Consider the following 21,369-nt stretch of genomic DNA (forward strand, 5'->3'; position numbering starts at 1 on the left):
GTGCGGTACCATCTCGAGACCACCTTGAAGCAAGTTTCTTGGTATTTACTGGCGATGGAAGGTTTATGAGTTCAATAGAGAATATTTTCTTTCTGCTCCACAGAGAATGAGAGACCCAAATCAGCCTCCCAAAAACCTAGGAATACAGGCGTGTAGTCAGGAGGTGGAGTTTGCAACAGCCTATAAACTACAGATAAAGTGTATCCAATACCCCCCTCACCCATACATAGCTGTTCAAAAGGAGTAAAAGACCTGCAATAGGACAGGACTGGGCGAAGATCAGACAGGAAGTGAGTGACCTGCATAGTTCTCCAGAAGTCCAAATGAAATTCACCCATAGCCTCTCCAAGGCCGCCCGGGCCAATCCATCCGTTTGATCTAATAAAGTGTATCGTTCCGCAGACCCCGGCAAAAAGCAGTTCTTTAAACCTCCCGTCTTCCATCCCAGGGGGGAAGGAGGGGTTGCCCAGCACCGGAAAAAAAGGTGATGGGGAGGGTGAAAGATGTAAACGGTGGAAGCTCCTTACAGCCAACTCCCATGTATATCCCACCGTAGGATGAGATTTAAGGCCCGGGAAGGCCGAAATTGGCAGCCAAGGAAGGAGGCGCAGAGGTGTTGGGCAGAAACACTGTTCCAAAAATATCCATTGCTTAAGCCTCCCGTTTCTGCACCAATTCAGAACCTGTGTCAGATGGGCCGACAAATAATAGTGAAGCAGGTTCGGGACTCCCAGACCCCCTTCTAATTTGGACCTCATAAGCAAGGATCTGCAAATCCTTGGAGCTTTATTTTGCCAAATAAAGCGAAAAAGTTTGGTGTTGAGGTTGCTAAAGAAGGACCCAGGAATTTTAATGGGCAGCGTTTAAAAAAGATAAAAAAACCGAGGGAGAATATTCATTTTGATAACATTTATGCGTCCCATCCAAGAAAAAGTCAGTTTATCCTACTTGTCCAGATCAGAGTTTACTGTGGAGAGCAGTGGGACAAAATTCCTATCAAATAACTCCGAGAGTGTTTTGGGGATTTTCGTGCCTAGGTACGTAATCGCATGGGATTTCCATCGGAAAGCAAACAATTGTTGGAGATGGGAGCGGGTTCCAGTGGGAAGTGTTAAATCTAAAGCTGCCGATTGTTAAAAATGTTCAGGATTGTCAGGAGATTAGGCAAAGAAACAATAACATTCAATTGTCTAATGAAATGACTAAAGCATATGTGGTGTTCAAAGAATCCCTGACCTCTGCCCCTGCATTGGTAATGCCAAATTTTAGTGTACCATTTGTATTGTATGCAAGAGAGAATTGTAAAATCATGGCTGCTGTGCTTGCTCGTCTTGCTTGCTTGTCTCTAAGACACTGCCTGTTACTGTGCAAGGCATGCCAGCCTGGCTGCGTGTGCTGGCAGTGTGTGCAATGGCTGTAGAAAGTGTCTCACTTCTAACTTTGGGTCACGAGACGATACTTCACACATCCCATGCTGTATTACACTTGCTTAAGAATTTAACCACTCAACACATAACAGCACAAAGGTCGTCTGGTTGTGAAGCGGTCCTGACGCTGTGCTCAATGCCCTCTTAGGTCTTAAAGGGTCAGGGGATGAAGTGCCAGAGTCACACTCATGCATCACTGAAATTCACCTCCCCGATCAAAAAGCCATTGTCAAATGTCAAGCACACACTTTTTCCAATTCCTTCAATGCTAGGGGTAACAGACTAGCAGATTTTCATGCCAAAGCCGCTGCTCAGTCTACCACACCCACCACTATCCCTCCCAATACACTTTTGTTCGCCATCCCAGCTTCCACTGAAACCAACACACTTCTAACATAATTACAGTCCTTCGTCACCCCACAGGACATTGAATTCTGGGAAAAGGAAGGATTGACCCTAGATTCCTTCGGAATCTGGTCAAGAGGAAGGATAGTAGGGCTACCCCAAATAGCAGTACCCCTCATTGTTTTTCAAATCCATGGTATAGGACACAAGAGCATTAAAACCACAACTCAAGAAATAAACAAACGCCCAAAATTTAAAGGAACACGCGCAAGCCATACTTTCCCGCTGTTTAACATGTGCCAGAATTAACGTGCAAGGGAAGAAAGCAGGACAATCTGAACATTTGTTACCTCCACAGGATCCATTACAGGCGTTAGAAATTTATTTTACACACATGCCAAAGGCTTCCAATGGATATCAGATAATGTTAGTGATTACAGATACATTCAGCAGATGGGTAGAAGCTTTTGTAGTCAGGAAAGAAAATGCAAGGACAGTAGCTCAAATACTATGCAAGGAGATCATCTCCAGATTTGGATGCCCAGTAAGAATAAGCTCAGGCAACGGCACTCCATTCACTTCTAAAGTCACGCAGGAGATTTAAAAAATAATGAACATAGAATGGAAGTTCCACATCCCATATCACCCCCAGAGTGCTGAAGTAGCAGAAAGGATACATTTGTAATACAAACTTAGAAAAGCAAATGGAGGGACATTCCATAAGTGGGACCAATATCTACCAGACGTACTAGCAGAAATAAGAATGACACCCAACCCAGTTATTAAGCTATCACCTTTTGAAATTTTAATGGGAAGACCTTTTCCCACCCCCTGGGCTAAATACCCTTTAATTGTAATACCCGGGGATCTCCAACAAATCCAAGACCAATATGTAGCTCTTTCTTTTCTTCCCCCTACAGATCAAGCGACGCACCCATTCAAGCCTGGAGATATAGTGTTGGTTAAAACTCTGCACAAGCACAAATCCTTGGATCCACCCTTTGGACCTCCGGTCACTGTGCAAGCCATCACTAGAACAGCCGTGCTGACCAGTGGTTGACCCGCCTGGATACGTGCTTCAAGAGTGAAAAAAGCACCACCGATCCAGCGCCAGGATGATGCTTCTTGATCCACAAGTACCAGCCCAGTTGCTTGTCTGCAGTTTTGGAGCCCCGATGATCATATTCTGCGTTGTTTGGGTCACAACAATTTGCATGGTTTGGCGAGAGCCAGGAGATCATTTCAGTGACTGTTACATTTGAATAGTGAAAACGTGAGGATATAACAAGAAAAATGAATTTACCATAAAAAAGAGAATTCTAGTCTACCATCGGCTCTACGCCCAGTGGCTCATTCAGATGAAATCCCAGTGCCGGTTTTCGTTACACCACCCTGTCTTGAAGAACATGATTATGGTGATGAACTAGGTGACAACAATGATGAAGAGTCTGAAATTGAAGAGGACTCTGTTCGTAAGGATTTGATCAGCATGAGTTGAGTGATTTTGCACGTGATTTGGGAGTATCAAAAAAGGTTTCAGAACTCCTAGCATCAAGACTGCGTGAGAAAAACTTACCTGGAAAAGGAATGAAGGTATCGTTCTTTTGAACTAGAGAAATTGCATTTCTGCAGTACTTTAGAACCGACAGTGGCTTTGTGTTTTGCCATACTATACCTGGGTTAATAGAGCAATTGGGAATTCCAATCTACTGAATGGCGACTATTTATCGATAGCTTAAAGCAGAGATTAAAGTGTGTCCTCCTTCACAATGGCAAAATAGTTGGGTCAGTCCCAATTGGCCAATCATTTTCTCTTTGTGAAGAATTTGCAGACATAAAGAGAATCATTGAGTTGTTGCAATATCACCAACACAATTGGGTCATCCGTGTGGAAGTTAAAATGGTATGCTTCCTTCTTGGTCAGCCACACAGGTACACCAAGTATCCCTCTTATATGTGCATGTGGGACAGGCATTGGGTGGAAAGGAATTGGTCTCCAAGATCTGCCCTAAAACCAAGTGAAACAAACATTCTACATAAGCCACTTGTTAATAGAAAGAATATTATTTCCCGCCTCTGCACATGAAACTGGGTCTGATAAAAACAGTTTGTTAAAGCTTTGCCAATTTATGGAGAAGTTTCAAGCACCTCATTTTGGCATTTCCTAGCCTGTCATTTGAAAGAAAAAAAAGGCCAGTGTGTTTGATGGTCCACAGATTTGGCAGCTCATCAAAGATGAACCTTTTTATCAGGACAATGACAGAAGTCGAAAAGAATGCCTGGTTATCATTCAAAGCCATTGTCAACGCCTTTCTTGGAAACACACGAGCAAATAATTACACAGAAATTGCCCAGAAACTGGAGAGCTACAAAATGCTTGGTTGCAATATGAGCTTCAATGTGAACAATTCTACCAAGATGTGAAGGTCATGGAAGGATGGTATCAGGGTAGATGGGATGTACATATGATGGCTGACTATTGGAGCATCTGGCAGTCCTAATACTGAACACTCCAGGAAGAGCTGTAAGTGTAAATTTTTACCTTAACCACTTACTCAATTAATTTTCAAATGTTTTACTGTAAAAAAAAATGTAATGGAGTAACAATAAATCCTTTGTATGAAAAAAATAAGTTTTAAAAAACAGTAAATTCCTGTTATTATTACATTATTTTTTCATTGTATGTAAAAAAAAAAAAAAAATTAGTAAAAAACAAGCGTAAGATCTAACTCAACAAAAAATGCATTCCCCAGTGTAGTTTACCCTTGCCAGCAAGCCCATCCTCACCACTGCCTTAAAAAGCCAAAATGCTAGTTTGGTAAAGAGTACTAATGAGCAGAAAACTAGATGCCTTGTAAACACAGTAAATCCAAGAATTACCTTTTTTTTTTACCTATTAACAAACCAGTGATGCACATAGAATATAAAGTAATTTGCTCCCTTTTTTAAGGAACTGTCCTGGTCGATTTTGTGCATTTTCTATCATCTGCGCTTTTCTATTTTGTAAGTATTTTATTCTGCAAGTAAAAAATAGCAACATTATTCTTTAAAAACCTGATATAGTACTCTCTTTATTTGAGCACTGAAGTCATTGTTAGGAACCTGTGCTGCTGTCAGTGAAAATGAGCTTCAAGGAGGAAAAACAGTTAATTGGAGTCTATCAGAGATTCTGCCATGTTGTCTTGCACCATCTACTAAGAACATTATTGCTGCTTTCTTTGTGTATGACCGTCTGTACATCTGACACACATAACTCTATGATATGTCTATGATAGATTATACATTTGAGTACAAGTATTCTCAGGATGGAGACTTTATCATAGGAGGGATTTTCACTGTGCATTCTGTAGTGATACCATGGTACCTAAAGGGAAGTTCATTCCGTAGCTGTATGTGTGCAGGGTAAGAAAAACACAAAGTATAACATTTCTGATATGAAAGAGACAATGGTGATAATGTGAAGAATTATTCAGTTTTACATGGTTTATAAAAAACTATTTCCTTGCATGGTGGTGGACATAGTGGAGGGACAGTGCTTGCCATTTTGTGTTAATGTGCTATTCAGGGACAGGGATTGGAACAAATATTAGGGACAGGTAAGAGTTTTAAAAACCTGGGAGGGCAGATAATGCATGCCATTGTCATACTGCTAGCTTGAGACAGAACTTGGAGCTACTATGGACAGATAGGAGTTACAAAAATTAAAAAAAAGCAAAGAGTGATTGCAAGGGCACAATTTTTGCCACTTCAGTGAGGGAGGTTTGGCCTTAAAGGACAGATATAACTTATAAATATAGGGAAATCACAACAAGTAATTCCAGGTTCACACAGGCAGTTTTCATTTATGTTGTTAATAAAATCTGCTTATTTTCCTGATTTCCTGAGTGTTAAACAAGTAAAATCAAAGCAATTATTTACAGTTGTACAAAGCATTTTATTCCCATTGTTGTTTATCAAATTCTCTGGGCAGTAGCAGCTCATTAGGGATATATGTCACACATTAAAGCTGATGGAGAAGTCAAATAAATTTGGAGAAATGTAAATAATGGTATCAATAATGTTGTTTTATTTTCAAGATAAAAGCCGTTTTAGATTTAATAAAGTAGGGGGAATGAGTGAAGGAAGCCTGTCCTTTACCTCTGAACCATGGAGGTGTTAATGGGAAGTAGGATTTTCAATAAAAAGTCAACTGCATCAGAAGGTGGAGAGAAGGCCTACATAATTAAGGTGAGAAGGAGTAGGTAGAAAAGGAGGGGGTTCTAAAGGATGAATTAACATGGATGACAATTGAAAGTGACACACCGGTGATCACTAGGCTAGCAGACATCTGTCGGGTCATGCTGAGGATGTTACAGAGGGTAATAGGAACAGATTCTCAATTTATCTTGGAAAACAGAGCAAGTTGCATGCTGGATTGTTTTTGCAGTAACAAGTGTTTTGTTAATATAGAGAGATGACTACAGGTTAACCAAACTCTTAGAACCTCACTATCACAACACATTTGGGGAATTTATCAAGCATTCTGAAAGGGGGCACAACTGTTTTATTATGAATAAACATTGTACAATCATCTCAGCACAGAGCTTTTCTGGAACGAGCAGATCTTTGCCTCATCTCCTCAAAAGCATCAAAGCAGTCAAAAGCCAAGCCAAACAGCAGCGACTACAGCCTATTGGAGATGATTGCCAACTATTCTCAGGTGCAGTAGTGACATCAGGGCAGAGGTTTTGGCCAGAATTGTCCAAGTATGCCATTCAGGTGATAACTTTCCACCTTCGGGTGTCATGTCGCTGTAAAAAGTGCGTCAGGTGGAATTGTCGGTCCAAAATTAACTACTGGAATGACTGACTTTCAATAAAACAAACCAGTCCCGGATTGTTTCACCAACACTAAAAATCCCCTTAAACACAACTCACGAAAATAAAGAAGGTGTAAATTTTGTATTTACAGAGCAGTTTATTGGAAACAGTGGTAACAGTGACAATACTCAATCACTATACTGCATCTTTTGAGATTTAATATTGTCATTATATATTTTGACATATATGTAGTCTGTTTTTCATTAGACTAGAAACACTTACACATTTTTATCTACTTTTACATAAGGCAACGGTCTTTTGTAGTTCAGAAAAGTTAGCTCAGACAGCTGGTTACAATATTTCAGATATCAGTCCAGTAAGATTCTTTACTTGCATATTATATAATTCAATTTTAAACTGGCCACAAAAGCAGCCACAACATCCAATAACTGGTAAACTTTAACATATTTTTTGGTTTGGGTTTAGATATCCCAATCCTTTTATAAATCCAATTTTAAGGTTGTCATCTATGATCTTGGAATCTCTTCTCTGTGAGTGACTGGCTAGGAACAAACATCAGGTACACATCCAATATCCAGTAATAAGTTAATTACTCAATCCACGTGGTTGCTCACACTTGATTGGGGGGTCATCCCCATATCAAAGTGCATAACTTTTGCATAAAAGCCCCATCTAGGACCTCCTGCTCTTATATATTCCACCCAGAAGGGCTTAATTGCATGGGCAGGAAGAAAGCAACATTTCATGCAGTGATTGATATTCCAAAACTCTAAATGAGTGAAGTTAAGACAGTATTTATCATATAGATATTCTAGAAACATATTTTAGGGCAAGATGTAATAAAGCTCCTCAAACCTGGAGAAGATAGACTATCGAGTGAGAACCTGGGTGATCCAGCAAACCTGCAAACAAAACAAACAAGCTTCCAATCACGCAATAAAAAGTGTTAACCTTACTATATACTTAGGGTCATTTATGACCGGTTTTCATGTTTTACATGAATATAAGTACCACATAAAATTGTTTATTGGCTAGAGGTTTTTATACTTTGTCAGGATCCTCTATGTAAACAAAATAAACAAAATTCAATTTCACTAAATTATAAAATGCTGTGGTGAAAATTATGATAAGATTATATAACAATATTTAGTGCCAAAACTGAAATCATACACACACTAAAATCCGACTGTCAGCTCCCAGTCACAGAAAATCACCCTAAACATATGTACACATGTCCAAAGGTTCTCATTCAATAATCAGTTCAGGGCCGATATCGGATGAGAATCTGGCGTGTGTACAGGACCCATCGGCCATCGTCTGAATGACTGTCCTGGCGGATCCATGGATGACGAAGGGAACGCGCCGCTCCTTCGTTCTCCCCCCCCCCCCCCCCTCTCTCTATAGAGCAGAACGGAGCTGTATGTACAGCACTCATTAATGCATTGTGCAGTCCTTAGTCGATGGAAAGGATTGTGAAAGATCCTTTCTAACGACAATAATTGCATGCATGTATGCAGCCTAACAGCCAGCCCTCTCCTCTCCCTCCTCTATTCAGGGCTTATCTCTCAGGCTTCTTATCTGTAGCAGACAAAACAAACAGGCATTAGAAGGAACTATTCAGCTAGTCCTGTTATTTGCAAAGCACACTTATCCTATTTGCAGATTGTAAAAATGCATAGAAGATATACAAAAAGTGAAATTATGGATTTTATCTTGGATGAAAACGGGACAGTGGATGCAGACAGCGATACAGATGAACAGGTTTCTGAGACAGAAGACGAAGTAGAGTATCAAACAAAATTCACAGACACATCTGATGAGTCTGATGAGGAGGCCACCACTGCTGAAGCTGCTTCTATTACTGCTGAAACATTCAAATCCAAAAGTAGTAACATCTGTTGGAGTTCAGTACATCCTGACGTACATGGCAGACGAGCTGCTAAAAATGTCATCAAAATGACCCCTGGGATCACAAGGTTTGCTGTGACTAGAGTAAGTGACATCAAGACTAGGGTTGAGCGAGTGAGTTTTTAAAACTCAATCCTGCAGCGATTTTGTCCATTCTCACAGAAATTGTAAGCGAGAATGGCCTGTGTAAATTCGCCAATTGAGCTTAAATTAAAAAAAAAAAAAAAAAAAGGCTGCTTTCGTTGATTAGCTCAGTGTGCGATCCCAGGCACTAGAGGTTATCAGTGCCAATCAGGGAGCACTACAGGTTTTGAATGGGGACACTTGTCCCCATTTAACCTCTAGTGCCAGGGATCACAAACAGGATTCCCAGAGTTGCAAGAATGATTACAGCTCTAAGAATCCACTGTGATCCCGGGGCACTAGAGGTTAATTACCCTCTAGTGCCCAGGGATTGCAGTGGAACTGCAGAAGAACTCTCAATAGAGTTTCTCCATTGAGAGTTCTTCTGTAGTTCCACTGGGATCCCTGGGCACTAGAGGTTAATTAACCTCCAGTGCCCATGGATCTCCTCAATGAATGCAACCGTGGCAGTGTGCGTTTCCCGACACTGGAGGTTAAATACTTTTCGAATGATAGCGGTAAATTAACCTCTAGTGCTGGGGATTAATTAACCTATAGTGCTGGGGATCCTCTCATTGAGTGAGATCCCCCGTGAATCCTCCTATTATAATGTCCTCAAACTTCCGTTGGTTCCGCGTTTCGTTCGCAAAATTTCGCGGAACCATCGAAAGTTTGAGGACATTTACGCGACAATGCCAGAGGCATTCTCATCCCTAATCAAGACATGTTTTGAATTGTTCATGCCATTGTCACTAAAAAAAAGTGATCATTTCCATGACAATCCTTGAAGGAAAAAAAGGCCATGGGGACATGTGGAATGACATTGATGAGAAATTTCTGGATGCCTATATTGGTGTTCTTCTTCTTGCTGGAGTGTACAGATCCTGTAATGAGGACACTCAGTCTCTGGGACACGTCATCATGCAGAACAATTTTCCGGTCAACAATGTTACTTTCGACCTTTTGAATGATATCAAGAGTCTTCAGATTTGACAACAGAGACACTAGGGCACAAAGCCGACAAGCTTGCTCCCACCAGGGATGTCTGGGAGAGATGGGTGAAGCTCCTTCCACTGATGTTTCACCCTGGGCCTCAGGTGACTGTAGATGAACGTTTTGTCCCTTTTTGTGGAAAATGCCCCTTCCAGCAAAACATGCTCAGTAAGCCAGTCAAATACTCAATAAAAATCATGTGATGCAAAAACAAGCTAAGCGTGGAATCTACAGATTTACACAGGAAAACCTGCAAGTGGCATCCCAGAGAAAAAACATGGAAAAACTGTGGTCCTGGACTGCAGGGTCACAATATCACGTGTGACAAATTTTTTTACCAGCTATGACCTTGGACAAGAATTTCTCAGGAGGAAACTTACCATGGTAGGCACAATGAGAAAAAATAAACTTGAGCTGCCAACCAAAATTTTGCAGGTAAAGGGCAGGGCTCCACTCTTCATTTACAGACACCACCACTGCTGTTTCATATTGTCCAAAAAGAAACTGAAGTGTGATTCTTATGTCCACTTTTCACAAAGATGCAGCCGTGTCATCAAAAACTGACAAAAAGCCGATACTTATCCTGAATTACAATAAAACAAAGGAGGAGTGGAAAACCTGGACATGCTGATTGCCACCTACACTTGTCAGCAAATCCATCTGGGGTTGAACTCAACCAAAAATAACAAGTGAAGAATATTTCTTGAGGAGTTAGGAAATTCCCTTGTCAAGGCGGGCATTGAGCAGAGGAAACGGGTTCCCCGAGCTGCAGAGGTCGCCAAGCACTCTGTCTATAATCAACACAAAGAGCATCAGGCCCAGCATCCTCAGCCAGGGTCTGGCTGAGGATGCTGGGGCTGATGCTCTTTGTGTTGTTAATGACATAGACAGAGTGCTTGGCGACCTCTGCAGCTCGAGGAACCCGTTTCCCCCGCATCAACCAGCATAGCCACCGCTCCATTGAACCCACCTGATTCTAAAAGCAAGAGATGTCAGGTCTGCCCCAGCAATAAGGGTTAACAAACACATTGTGCTTCCACTGCAAAAAATATTTATGAAATATTTAAAGAACACACTAAAAGTTTCACTTTTTGGCACACATGCATCTAAACACACACAGACATGCATGTTCTTGCACAAAGAATTTCTATTGGTTTGATTGGCTTGATTGGTTTGTTTAACCCTGCAAATCTACATTTTGTATTAATACTTGTTCTGCGTTTCCATTTTTGAAAGAAAACTATTTTTTTTGTCTTTTGTTAAATATATATGGGTCAAAATTGACACGTAACACCATAGATGTTACCATAGTTATTAAATATAACATAAAAAGATATAAAAAAACAAATATTTAAGAGATGTGTTTTAATACCCCTCAGTATTAGTCTGGTAACATAACAACCTTTTATTTACTTATATAATTCTCTTGAGGTTCATTTTACCAGTTATTGTTTATTAAAAATGAAAGGTATGCTGTCAAAGAAAGGACAAAGGGGTCACACCAAAAATATTAAAACCAATCTTTTCATGGAAGCCTAACAAGGTAACCAAGAGGTAAGAAACAAATTGTATGAAAAAGAATTGTTTTGAAGGTATTTTATAGCTGATTTAAGACACTGGTCAAAACCGACCAGTTAACACCATGGAAAGTAAAAGTAAGCTAAGTATATAGGAAAGGTAAATGTGTTTTCTGCTATAAAAGTTTTTTTTTTTTTAGATTTGTATATACATCATTATATATCTTTAGAATGTCTCCATATACCCACCCTGATCTAATATGATGCATTTGAAATGTCATGTACATATACAAAACTAATTAGAATCAATTTTCTGTAGGGTTTATTGGAGAGAATACAGACATCTTCTGGCTTTTATATTTGCTATTGAAGAGATAAATAGCAGTCCACATATTCTGCCCAATGTGACTCTATGATATCATGTGTATGATTCTTGTGGAGATGTGAAGAAAGCGACAAAAAATATTCTACAAATCTTGTCTGGACGCACAAAGGAAGCTCCAAATTATTCCTGTATGGAGCGGGATAACGTGGCTGGTTTCATTGGAGACCTCTGATCAGATACCACTCTCCAAATGGCTCCACTTTTAAATCTGTATGGTTACACCCAGGTAAGAAAAGCAAATTATAGTAAATTAAGTGAAAAGAGAACAAAAAGTCCCTAAATAAAGCATTGTTAAGAAGCTCGACACGTCCTCTCAAAACAAAAAAGTCAGCACTATGCTGTACTAGAGTACATAAAAAAGTTATTATTCACAACATTTGATAATTGTTAGATTACTTAAATTTAAGTTATATCAGGGAGAATCAAGTCAGAGACAAAATGAGAGAGGGACAGAGGAAGGAAGGAGAGATGATGGAGGGAGAGAGGTGAAGAAAAAAATTGAGGAGAGCACATTAGGAGGAAGGAAGGTGGAAGAGAGATGGAGGAACAGGTGAAATAAAGGACTAGATAGAGAGAAAGAGAGACAGATAGAAGAGGTATGGGAGAGGAAAGGGAGGTTAAAAGAGAGAAAATGGAATGTAGAGAGAAGAGTGATTTCATTACAAATATCACCCTGCACAGATCTCTGCACAGTATGTGATTTATCTCCAATAGACACAGAGCTCCTAAAAGATTTGACCCTATTTCAGCTTACTCAAAACTTTGATTTTTACCCTGACCAGGAATAGGGATGGAGTGTTTGACCCACCCATTACTTTTAACATAGACCTGGATACCAAATAAGAATCTGTTATGCGGCAGTTTCACATTTACCGGCAGTCTTACAAATATCTCATGATTAATTATTATTAAACAGTATTTATATAGCGCCAACATATTACGCAGCGCTGTACATTAAATAGAGATTGCAAATGACAGACTAATACAGACAGTAATACAGGAGGAGAGGACCCTGCCCCGAAGAGCTTCCAATCTAGTAGGTGGGGGAATTTCACACACAATAGGAGGGGGATATGTAGTGGTGGGAAGTAGTGATGGTTTCAAAAGACAGAAGAAGATGGGTAGGCAAGTTTGAAAAAATGGGTTTTGAGCGCTCTTTTAAATAAGCAGAAAGTAGGAGCAAGCCGAATAGGACGAGGAAGACCATTCCAGAGAGTTGGAGCAGCTCTACAGAAGTCTTGTAACCGTGCGTGTGATGAGGTTATGAGTGAGGAAGTCATTAGTAGGTCATTGGAGGAGCGGAGAGAGCGGCAGGGGGAGTATTTTTTTACCCAGTCAGAAATGTAAGTGGGAAAATAACTGTGTAGGGATTTGAAGGCAAAGCACAGGAGCTTGAATTTGATTCTAAGGTGAAATGGAAGCCAATGGAGGGAACTACAAGGAGATGCAGCAGAAGAGGAGCGGTGGGAAGGATGGATGAGTCTGGCTGCAGCATTAGTGATAGATTGTAGAGGAGAGAGTCATGATGTTATATTATGTTTACAATAACCTCCTGAGTGGTAACGCCGAGTGAGGCTCGGGGTAAAAAACAACAGCTGATAGCGGAAACCCGAGCCACACTTGGGGAAGTTAAAAAAATAAGGAATAAAGATTTACCTGGTCCCACCGTCGTTCTCCATATATTATATATTCTACTGTACAGTTATATTTAGGGTTTCAGTATATTTGTTTTTTTATGCACCCTTGTTTTTGTGTTCTCTATTTAAAGTTTATTATTAAATGTATTAAATATTGGACATATTTTGGTGAGTTATGACTAAGAATTACTGGCCTACAATTTAAAATAAATTTTCATGAAAGACAGTGTACAGCTTTTTGATATATATATCCAGACAGAAATGAACCGCCTACAAGAGTAATAAAACAATAAAAGGCTACTTTTTTCAGAAATACCTAGATAATGAAGCATAAATCATTGTTTGACATCAGAGACTTTAAGTACCTATATATCAATCTTTTTGGAGGTTTTCCAGGGCAGTATATCAATTTTACGCCCATCATCATCTAGACCTTTTCTCTTCGATTATAAAGAGATTGGGAAACCCTCCCTGTTACATTTTAATGTTGGATATGCTCTGTGATTTCTAACATGCTCTGAGATAAAACTGATCAATTTTATTTGAAGATCAGATGCCCATAGGCCTAACAATGCAACTGTCTATAGAATTTATAATACAATTTGCACACAATTTACCTATTCTTTCTTCTCATACTTACTAATTGATGTAATTTATGTGTTCCTGGTTTATCTTTGCTGAGATTCATTCTGTGCAAAGCTTGTGCCATAACATAAACTGAGGTGTAGGCGTAGGAGGGCTTTGAATCCCCAATGTCACAGAACATTGTGGAAACATGAGCTTTACCTGAACAGTTTATTGCAGAAAACTTATGCATATATGAAAAGACAGAATTTTTGTATATATTTGGAGAAAGACAATTGAAAGAGTGTAGCCAAATGTCTTCCAGCATTGGATCATTTGGGCATCTGGATGGATTTGCACTGTTAGTAAAGTGATCCAGGCTTGCAATTGCTTTTGTTGGTAATATAAAAATGAAGTTGCAGTTAATTAAGTTACAGTTACATTTCTGTCCTACTGTAAAATAAATACAGATATTTCAATGTTTGATACCTGTTTCTATTTACCAAAGAAGACTGTTTGGTATAGTTAAATTTCTGTCCTACTGTAAAATAAATACAGATATTTCAGTTTTTGATGCCTGTTCCATTTTACTGAAGAAGACCGTTTGGTACAGTAAATATCTGGGCTACTGTAAAATAAGTACAGATATTTCAGTGTTTGATAACTGTTCCTATTTACCACAGAAACCATTTGGTACAGTTTAATTTATGTCCTACTGTAACATAAATACAGATAATTCAGTGTTTGATACCTGTTCCTATTTACCACAGAAACCATTTGGTACAGGTGCATTTTTGCCCGAATAAGTAAAAGATGAGCGGTAGACGCAAGGGAAGGTGTGGCGTTGGGCAACCTGCCGCATCTGGCAGGGGGCTTTCCCCCCCGGGAATGTCTGCCACTGTAGGCCAGCCGCAGCAGCAAACTGTTGGAGGCAGCAGCACAAGTTGTCAAACAGGTCTGAGATGTGTGCGGAGCACCAGTACCCTAGTAGATGTATTGAGAGGGCAGAATACAATCATACAGCCACGTCATGTGGAGAGGATTGTGGACTTGGTCTCAGGGGCCTCAAGTGTAGCAGGCTCTTCTTCTGCAGCAGCAGCAGGAAAACACAGCAAACACAACACAAGGAGACAAACACAGGAGTTAGCAAGGCTAGTTAGCGTGGCTAGTGTCCCTGTACCTCTTGATGACTCAAGCCTGAGGATCTATCAGTGCGAAGTTCAGAGCAAGAGGCAGAACTTTGAGACCCTTGGAGAGTGTGGTCAGGACTTGGTGGGCGAGGGTTCTGGATCAGTGGCTGCATTTGCAAAGGTTGGCTTAGATGAAAATGAGGATGATGATGATCGTGATGTCACCTGGGAACCACCGGTGCATGTAAGAGCTAGCAACAGTTTCGAAACAAACGTAGAGGAAAGGCAGCAGCAGCAGTAGTGGCAGCAGGCCGCACACATCCAAAAGTCTAGGCCAAGGCAGGGGGAATTTTCCGGATGCCTGGCGAAACCTGATGTGGCCACCTCAAACAAGTGAAGTCGGGGCATTACCATCGAGAACATATGAAGCGCATGGTGCATGATTACGTTGGCTTTTTTCTAGCTGGTGGTAGTGGTGTTGACAACAGCAGTTATGAGGAGGATGCCTTTGGGTCAACAGACTTGAAATCTGCCCGCAGTTGGCACAGTATGCCATCAAGCTTCTTTCATGCCCGGCATCCAGTGTTCTGTCCGAAGGAACCTGCAGTGCCGCTGGCGGAGTGGTCACGGAGTGGTGGCGGAGAGAAAATGAACGAAAGGTGGGTTACTATCAACTATCATACCCCCACTGCAGATGTCACTGATTGACTGACACAAGGACTCACTGGCCAACCAAGATGACTCTGTGAACCCACACTGCTTCTGTGCTGAGTCTGTGACTTGCTATCACTAACAACACCCTGCCTGTCTCGGTTGAATTTGTCCACTAGTTATCGCAACGTACGGGGTGGCATTCATCGCCAATGTCATGCTTGCCATTGTGCCAGCTAGCAATATATTTTACATTTCTGCTGCTTCTGGGAAGCCAACAAACTGCTGATGAAAACCCCCAGTACTGCTGCACTGTTAGGTACAATTGCCTTTACCTAATTTTTGAACAAAGTATTGTAGGATTGGGGGCTGGCATTCATGTCATCCACTTCATGTTGCAAACTAGCAATATTGTCTACCTTCCTACCACTTCCGGCACCACAGACCACAGCAACAGTGCTGGCACACAAAACATCTTGGTCTGGCCCTTCTACATTTAATCACAAATTTCATATATTTGTATTACACACTTCTGGATGGCATTGACGATGGACTACACCCAGCTCTAGAAGCTAGTTACCAATGTGGTCCTGCTCCGTCTCAGGACCCACCGCCTCTTCCTCCTGCTGTTGCTGCCGCCTGTCAGTACTCCATTCACTAAAATTGTATTACACACTTCTGGGAGACATTGACGATGCACTACACCCAGCTCTCCATGACAAAGGACCCTTACCAATGCAGTCCCTCTGGACAGCTGACCAGAGGCCACACACTGCTACTGCTCTCGCTGACTCATGCTCTGACCCTGGTCCTCCATCCTTTTGCCTAATATCTAATGTTCACAACTTTATGGGTGGCATTCCTAACACATGTCATCCAGGTCATGATGCCAGCTAGTAACTAATATTAATAATAAACATGATTTATATAGCCTAAACAAATTATGCAGGTATATAAATTAAATAGAGGTGTGTACATTAAATAGCAGTGCATTCTTCTGCTGTTTTGACAGCAAGGACTGTTGCTAGTGGGTTGAATTCACCCTTTCTCAATGTCCTAATATTTATGCTGCCTTCTGGACGCAGTCAATCACGCAAAAATCCTATTTGCTTGCTGTCATTTTGCCTGCCATTTTCTGGAAAACCAAAGGTCTTTTGGAACTTTTGTTCCTTGTTGCCACTGTTCTCCTACACATACCTAGAAAATTTGGTGGTTCTAACATATATAGGAGCTTTGCTTATAATGTTTAAAGTCGGCCTTTTGACTTTAATAGAATATCTTGGATATTCGAACTTCCAATGGGACCGCGAAATTTCGGCAAACCGATTTAGCGGTCCCATTGGAAGTTCGAGGAAAATTTTGCGAGACTGTCAGAGGCCTTCTTGCTCATCCCTAGCTGTTATACACACCTCTGCTATTGGAACTTTGGCATAGCTCACCCATAATGAAGCTATACCTCTCTTAGACCTCTGTCCAGCTGAATAGTTTATACAATCCAGGTGGAAATGATTTGTGGAGAAACAACAAAACCTTTTTTCAAACCAGTCAGATAGATAAGCAAGACTTAGTCCTCTCAACACTTCTTCATTTTTTGCAAATGTACTGGAACTGCTTACACCAACTCTGAGCCTCCCAGATATCTTAGGGAACTGGGAATTCTATCAGGATTGGATTATATGGAACTCCATTGCTATCTTGAGCATAAAGTCCATCAGAAACTTTTGATACTTATCCTGTTGATGCTCTTGGTTTCCCCTTGCTTTGCAATGTAGGCGACCATCGTGAATTTGTCAAAAAAAAAAAAAAAAAAAACCTTAACTGCATGACCATGGAAAACACCCTTGAAGAACAATAAAGCTTTGATAATTTCCATTAGCTTTTACTGCTTAAAACTGGATTTTATTGACCTCCCCCTTTTTGCCCTAGGCCCATTGCACCACACATTGTGTCCCTCAACTTATCTTACTGGCATCTGTAGTCACAATATTGTTGCTAGATACTTTAGAGGTCTTCTTTTGGATAAAATGGACCTATCCACTACCTTGGAAACTTGGAAGTCAGTGGAAAAAGAGAAATGCGATGGAAAAAATGTCCACTGGTGAATAAAATTCTACTGAAATGTCCTACATCTCTATATGCCCCAAGATAAACCTGGAATGGTTGAAAAAAGTAATCCCAGGAATTGCAGGCTGACAATCAAGAAGCAAATGTCTCCCAACTTCCACTGGGGAAGGAGTACTCCGCCCTCTAGAGTGTTTTAGCAGACTTTTTAAAATTCCAGCACTTCAGAACACTGATAAAATGCTTCTGACAGACATACAGGAGGAGCGGGGACATGTACTGCTGCACAAAGCACTTTTCTCCGGAAGAACACCAAAACATAAATACAGGGGAAGGGAGTGGAAGACCCAGCATGCACTAGTCTCAGCACCAAGTTAAAGCAAAACAAATACCCCACCTGGGATGTGGAGGAATACCAGAAGAAGGAAGGCATTACCCCTACACAGAAACAAATCCTCTCAAATAAGTAAACCTATCACTTTATTGTGAAAAAAATATGTATGTATATATATATATATATATATGTCACGCACAGATAGACAGGACCACTAGGGGGTGCTGCGACTTGCTCGGAGGTGGTGTGGGCCCTGAAAAGGGCCATTTCGCAGAGTCTAAACAGTAGTAACCAGGTCTTCTCCAGAGCCTCTGATGGTGAGGATGTTGCGCCGCTGGTTACTGCCAGATTGCGGTCCTTGGGCACACCCAAGGTAGGCAAGACATGGTACCAAAACACAATAGAGAAGGATAGTCAAGGAAAGCCGGGGTCGAGGCCGGCAAGGAGGAAGAGTGGTCAGGTCACATGCCAAGGGTCAATTACCAGGAATCCATGAGACAGACATCAGTGACACAGGGGCCACTGTGAGCACAGGGAACACAGGAGACACTGGAAGCAACAGGAGGCACAGGTGACAAAGGAATATCCACAGACAGGAACACTGGAACAGCACAGGGAAGTTGGCTGGGAACCAACAGACTGGATAATGAGGGGTTGACACAGGAAACACTGAATTAAACATCAAGTGAACAGGATCTAGATCAGAACCAGAGGCTCGGCAGTGTCTGAGCTAGCTAAATAGCCAGGGCTGATCCAGGGGCTTTTTTCTGATTTGCCAACAGATTAAACGGATTTGATAAAGCCTAGAAACAGAGACATGTCCAGAGTCAGAACTGCCCGCATGTGCAAGAGAAAGACGTCTACGCTGAGGATGACGTAAGTGTGACATAAGAAATTAAAATTTTAACACTAAAATAAAAATATTTGTAATCCTGCCTAATCCCCAATCTAATAATCATATTAGTTTAAATCATTAGATATTTTGCAATAGGCATTGTTAATTGTAAAGTAAAAATTACTAGAGAAGGCACCGTATTTTTCGAACCATAAGACACACCTGACCATAAATGCACCCATGTTTTAAAGGAGGAAAAGAGAGACATTGCATGGCAGAACATTGCACAGACATTGCATGGCGTGACATTGCACTACAAGACTATAGTGAAAGGAAAGCCACAACTCACCTGTCATAGGAGAATGACTTGCTGCACAAAAAACCCAGGACTGCTCACTTCAGACTGCCCTCCTCCTGCCCTCTCTATCTCCCCCTCCACTCCCCACTGTTACACGAGCCTTGTCACACTGAAACAAATCCCCAGCATCCCTATAAACTTGCAGCCGGGGCTGCTAGCAAACAGCAGGGAGGGGTAAGGCAGGGCTTTCTGCACTGCCTGATGATTTTAGTGCAAGGTGCGGGTTGGCTGTGCGGCATTATTTGGACCATAAGACGCACCCTCATTTTCCCCCCACTTTTCCCCCCACTAACCTGTAAAGAGGAGAACGGTAGGTGACGACTGGGGAGTTCTATTTTCTCCTATCAATCAGTGAAGCAAAACAGTAATTAGCAGAAATGCCAATAAAATTAACATGAATATATATGTACATCCATGGTGTGTTATTTTTAACCACCTAGCCGTTATGCCCGTACGAAGGTCGGGCAAAAAAAAATGGCTAGGATGGTTAACCCCGTATTTTTGTCACATCCTTACCTCCATGGTCCCGCTGTGCACATCCAGCGTCGTTTTCCTATTCCAGCGTCGTTTTCCTATTCCAGCGTTGTCCGTCGATCTCCCTCTCCAGCGTCGGGTGCCAGCGGGACCGGTAAGATGCCTGCCGGTATCTTGTGTTCCGCCGCCCGGCATCTTGTGTTCCGCCGCCCGGCCGGCTGAACAAACTCCGGTATCCAATCCAATACAAAAAAATAAAAAAAAATAAAAGTAAATACATTTTTTATATTCATATTATCTACTAGAACCCCTGTTCGGACATATTTCTGTAAGTTACAGGTCTACAATTTAAAAAAAAAATTTCATGAAAAACAGTGGATCACTTTTGGTACAGAAATCTAGACCTCAGTGTAACGCTCAGGTGGTTAAGCAGTAGATACGGTCATACTAGCCTGCTCTCCTTCTTTATAATAAATGTCTGATTTTGCCGAGTAGTGTGACTGTTACACAGCCCCTCCAGCACAGATCAAATGAAAAAGGATTTGTGCTGATTATATACTGACTTCTAAAAACTATTAAAACAATAGATGTTTCTCTGTAACCCTGCAGAAAATAGTGCATGTGGTAATTACCCTGAGCGTTAGGTGACCACTGAAGGTCAATATTCATTCACATAATAGCATCCTTAGTGTGCTGCAGACGCTGATAACATAGCAATAAATTCATACAATCCTGACACTAAGTATAAGTTTATTGTATTTTATTATCCTTCTTGCCATACTGTTGTGTTCTTATTGCATCATCTTGACTGCAGAGTTATATCTAAAGCAGTTTTCCAGCAAGCTTTGCACACCAACATTTATCATTTTTGGTTGCCTAATAATTACCACTAATATGACATACCTACTTCACTAGGGTTTAAAACTGTTATCTCCTGGAAATGAAATAGAAAAATACCTTTTTTTTAAAAAAAAGTCTCAATTGTTCCCTAGGCAAAGGAACATTGTTATGGAAAATAGAGACCAATTAGCTTGGGAGATGACAGATCCCATTGGATACATGTGTCACCCATTGAGGAACACTACACATTGCCTGGCCCTATGGGGATCTGTGTCCCCTTCAGTGTCACCCACCTTGCACTCCCCTGCTGCCAGCACCAGCTCTGCTCAGGGATCACCTCCTCTGCTCACTTCCTGGTCTAGGACATGTGACTCCCAGTCAGCTGCTCCATTACCTCAGAGGACTAGAATGTTCCGCAGACATGCTCCCCCTGCTGGTGGAGGTGTGAATACCACCAACCTCTCATCTCCAGCACCCCTCTGGTGATAGGATAAGATGCTAGCAGGTCACCTTCTCTTTAAAAGGAAGTGACTGGAAAACAGGAAGTTGCCTGAATAAGGATTTCCTTTGGCTCTGTTTCCAGGTTTCTGTCATTCCAGTTTGTGTCTCCTGTTCCTAATTGTTTGTGTAGTGACCACAGCTTGATTAGATTCCTAATGGTGACTGGTGGATATCTGGGGGACCCCTATTATTGGGGCTTTCCAGATTCCAAATAGTACCCACACCCTCTCACCCCCAAAGTACAGGGGTCAGGTTGTGGAGAAGAGACCTTTTGCCTAATAATGGCCATTGCCACTTTTGAAAGCAAGCAGGGTTTAGTTTCTTCAAAAGTGAGAGGCTACATACACACTTTTTGCCTCCTTTTTTGTGAAAACCCAATTCTAGAGGGGCTTTTATGAATTGAAAAAGTGGCGCACATGCTCGCTGCTCCATTTCCTGTTCAGCAAGGTCCCAAGCCTGACGAAGG

This window comes from Pyxicephalus adspersus, chromosome 3, assembly GCF_032062135.1.
Source record: "Pyxicephalus adspersus chromosome 3, UCB_Pads_2.0, whole genome shotgun sequence".
Taxonomy (NCBI): Eukaryota; Metazoa; Chordata; class Amphibia; order Anura; family Pyxicephalidae; genus Pyxicephalus; species Pyxicephalus adspersus.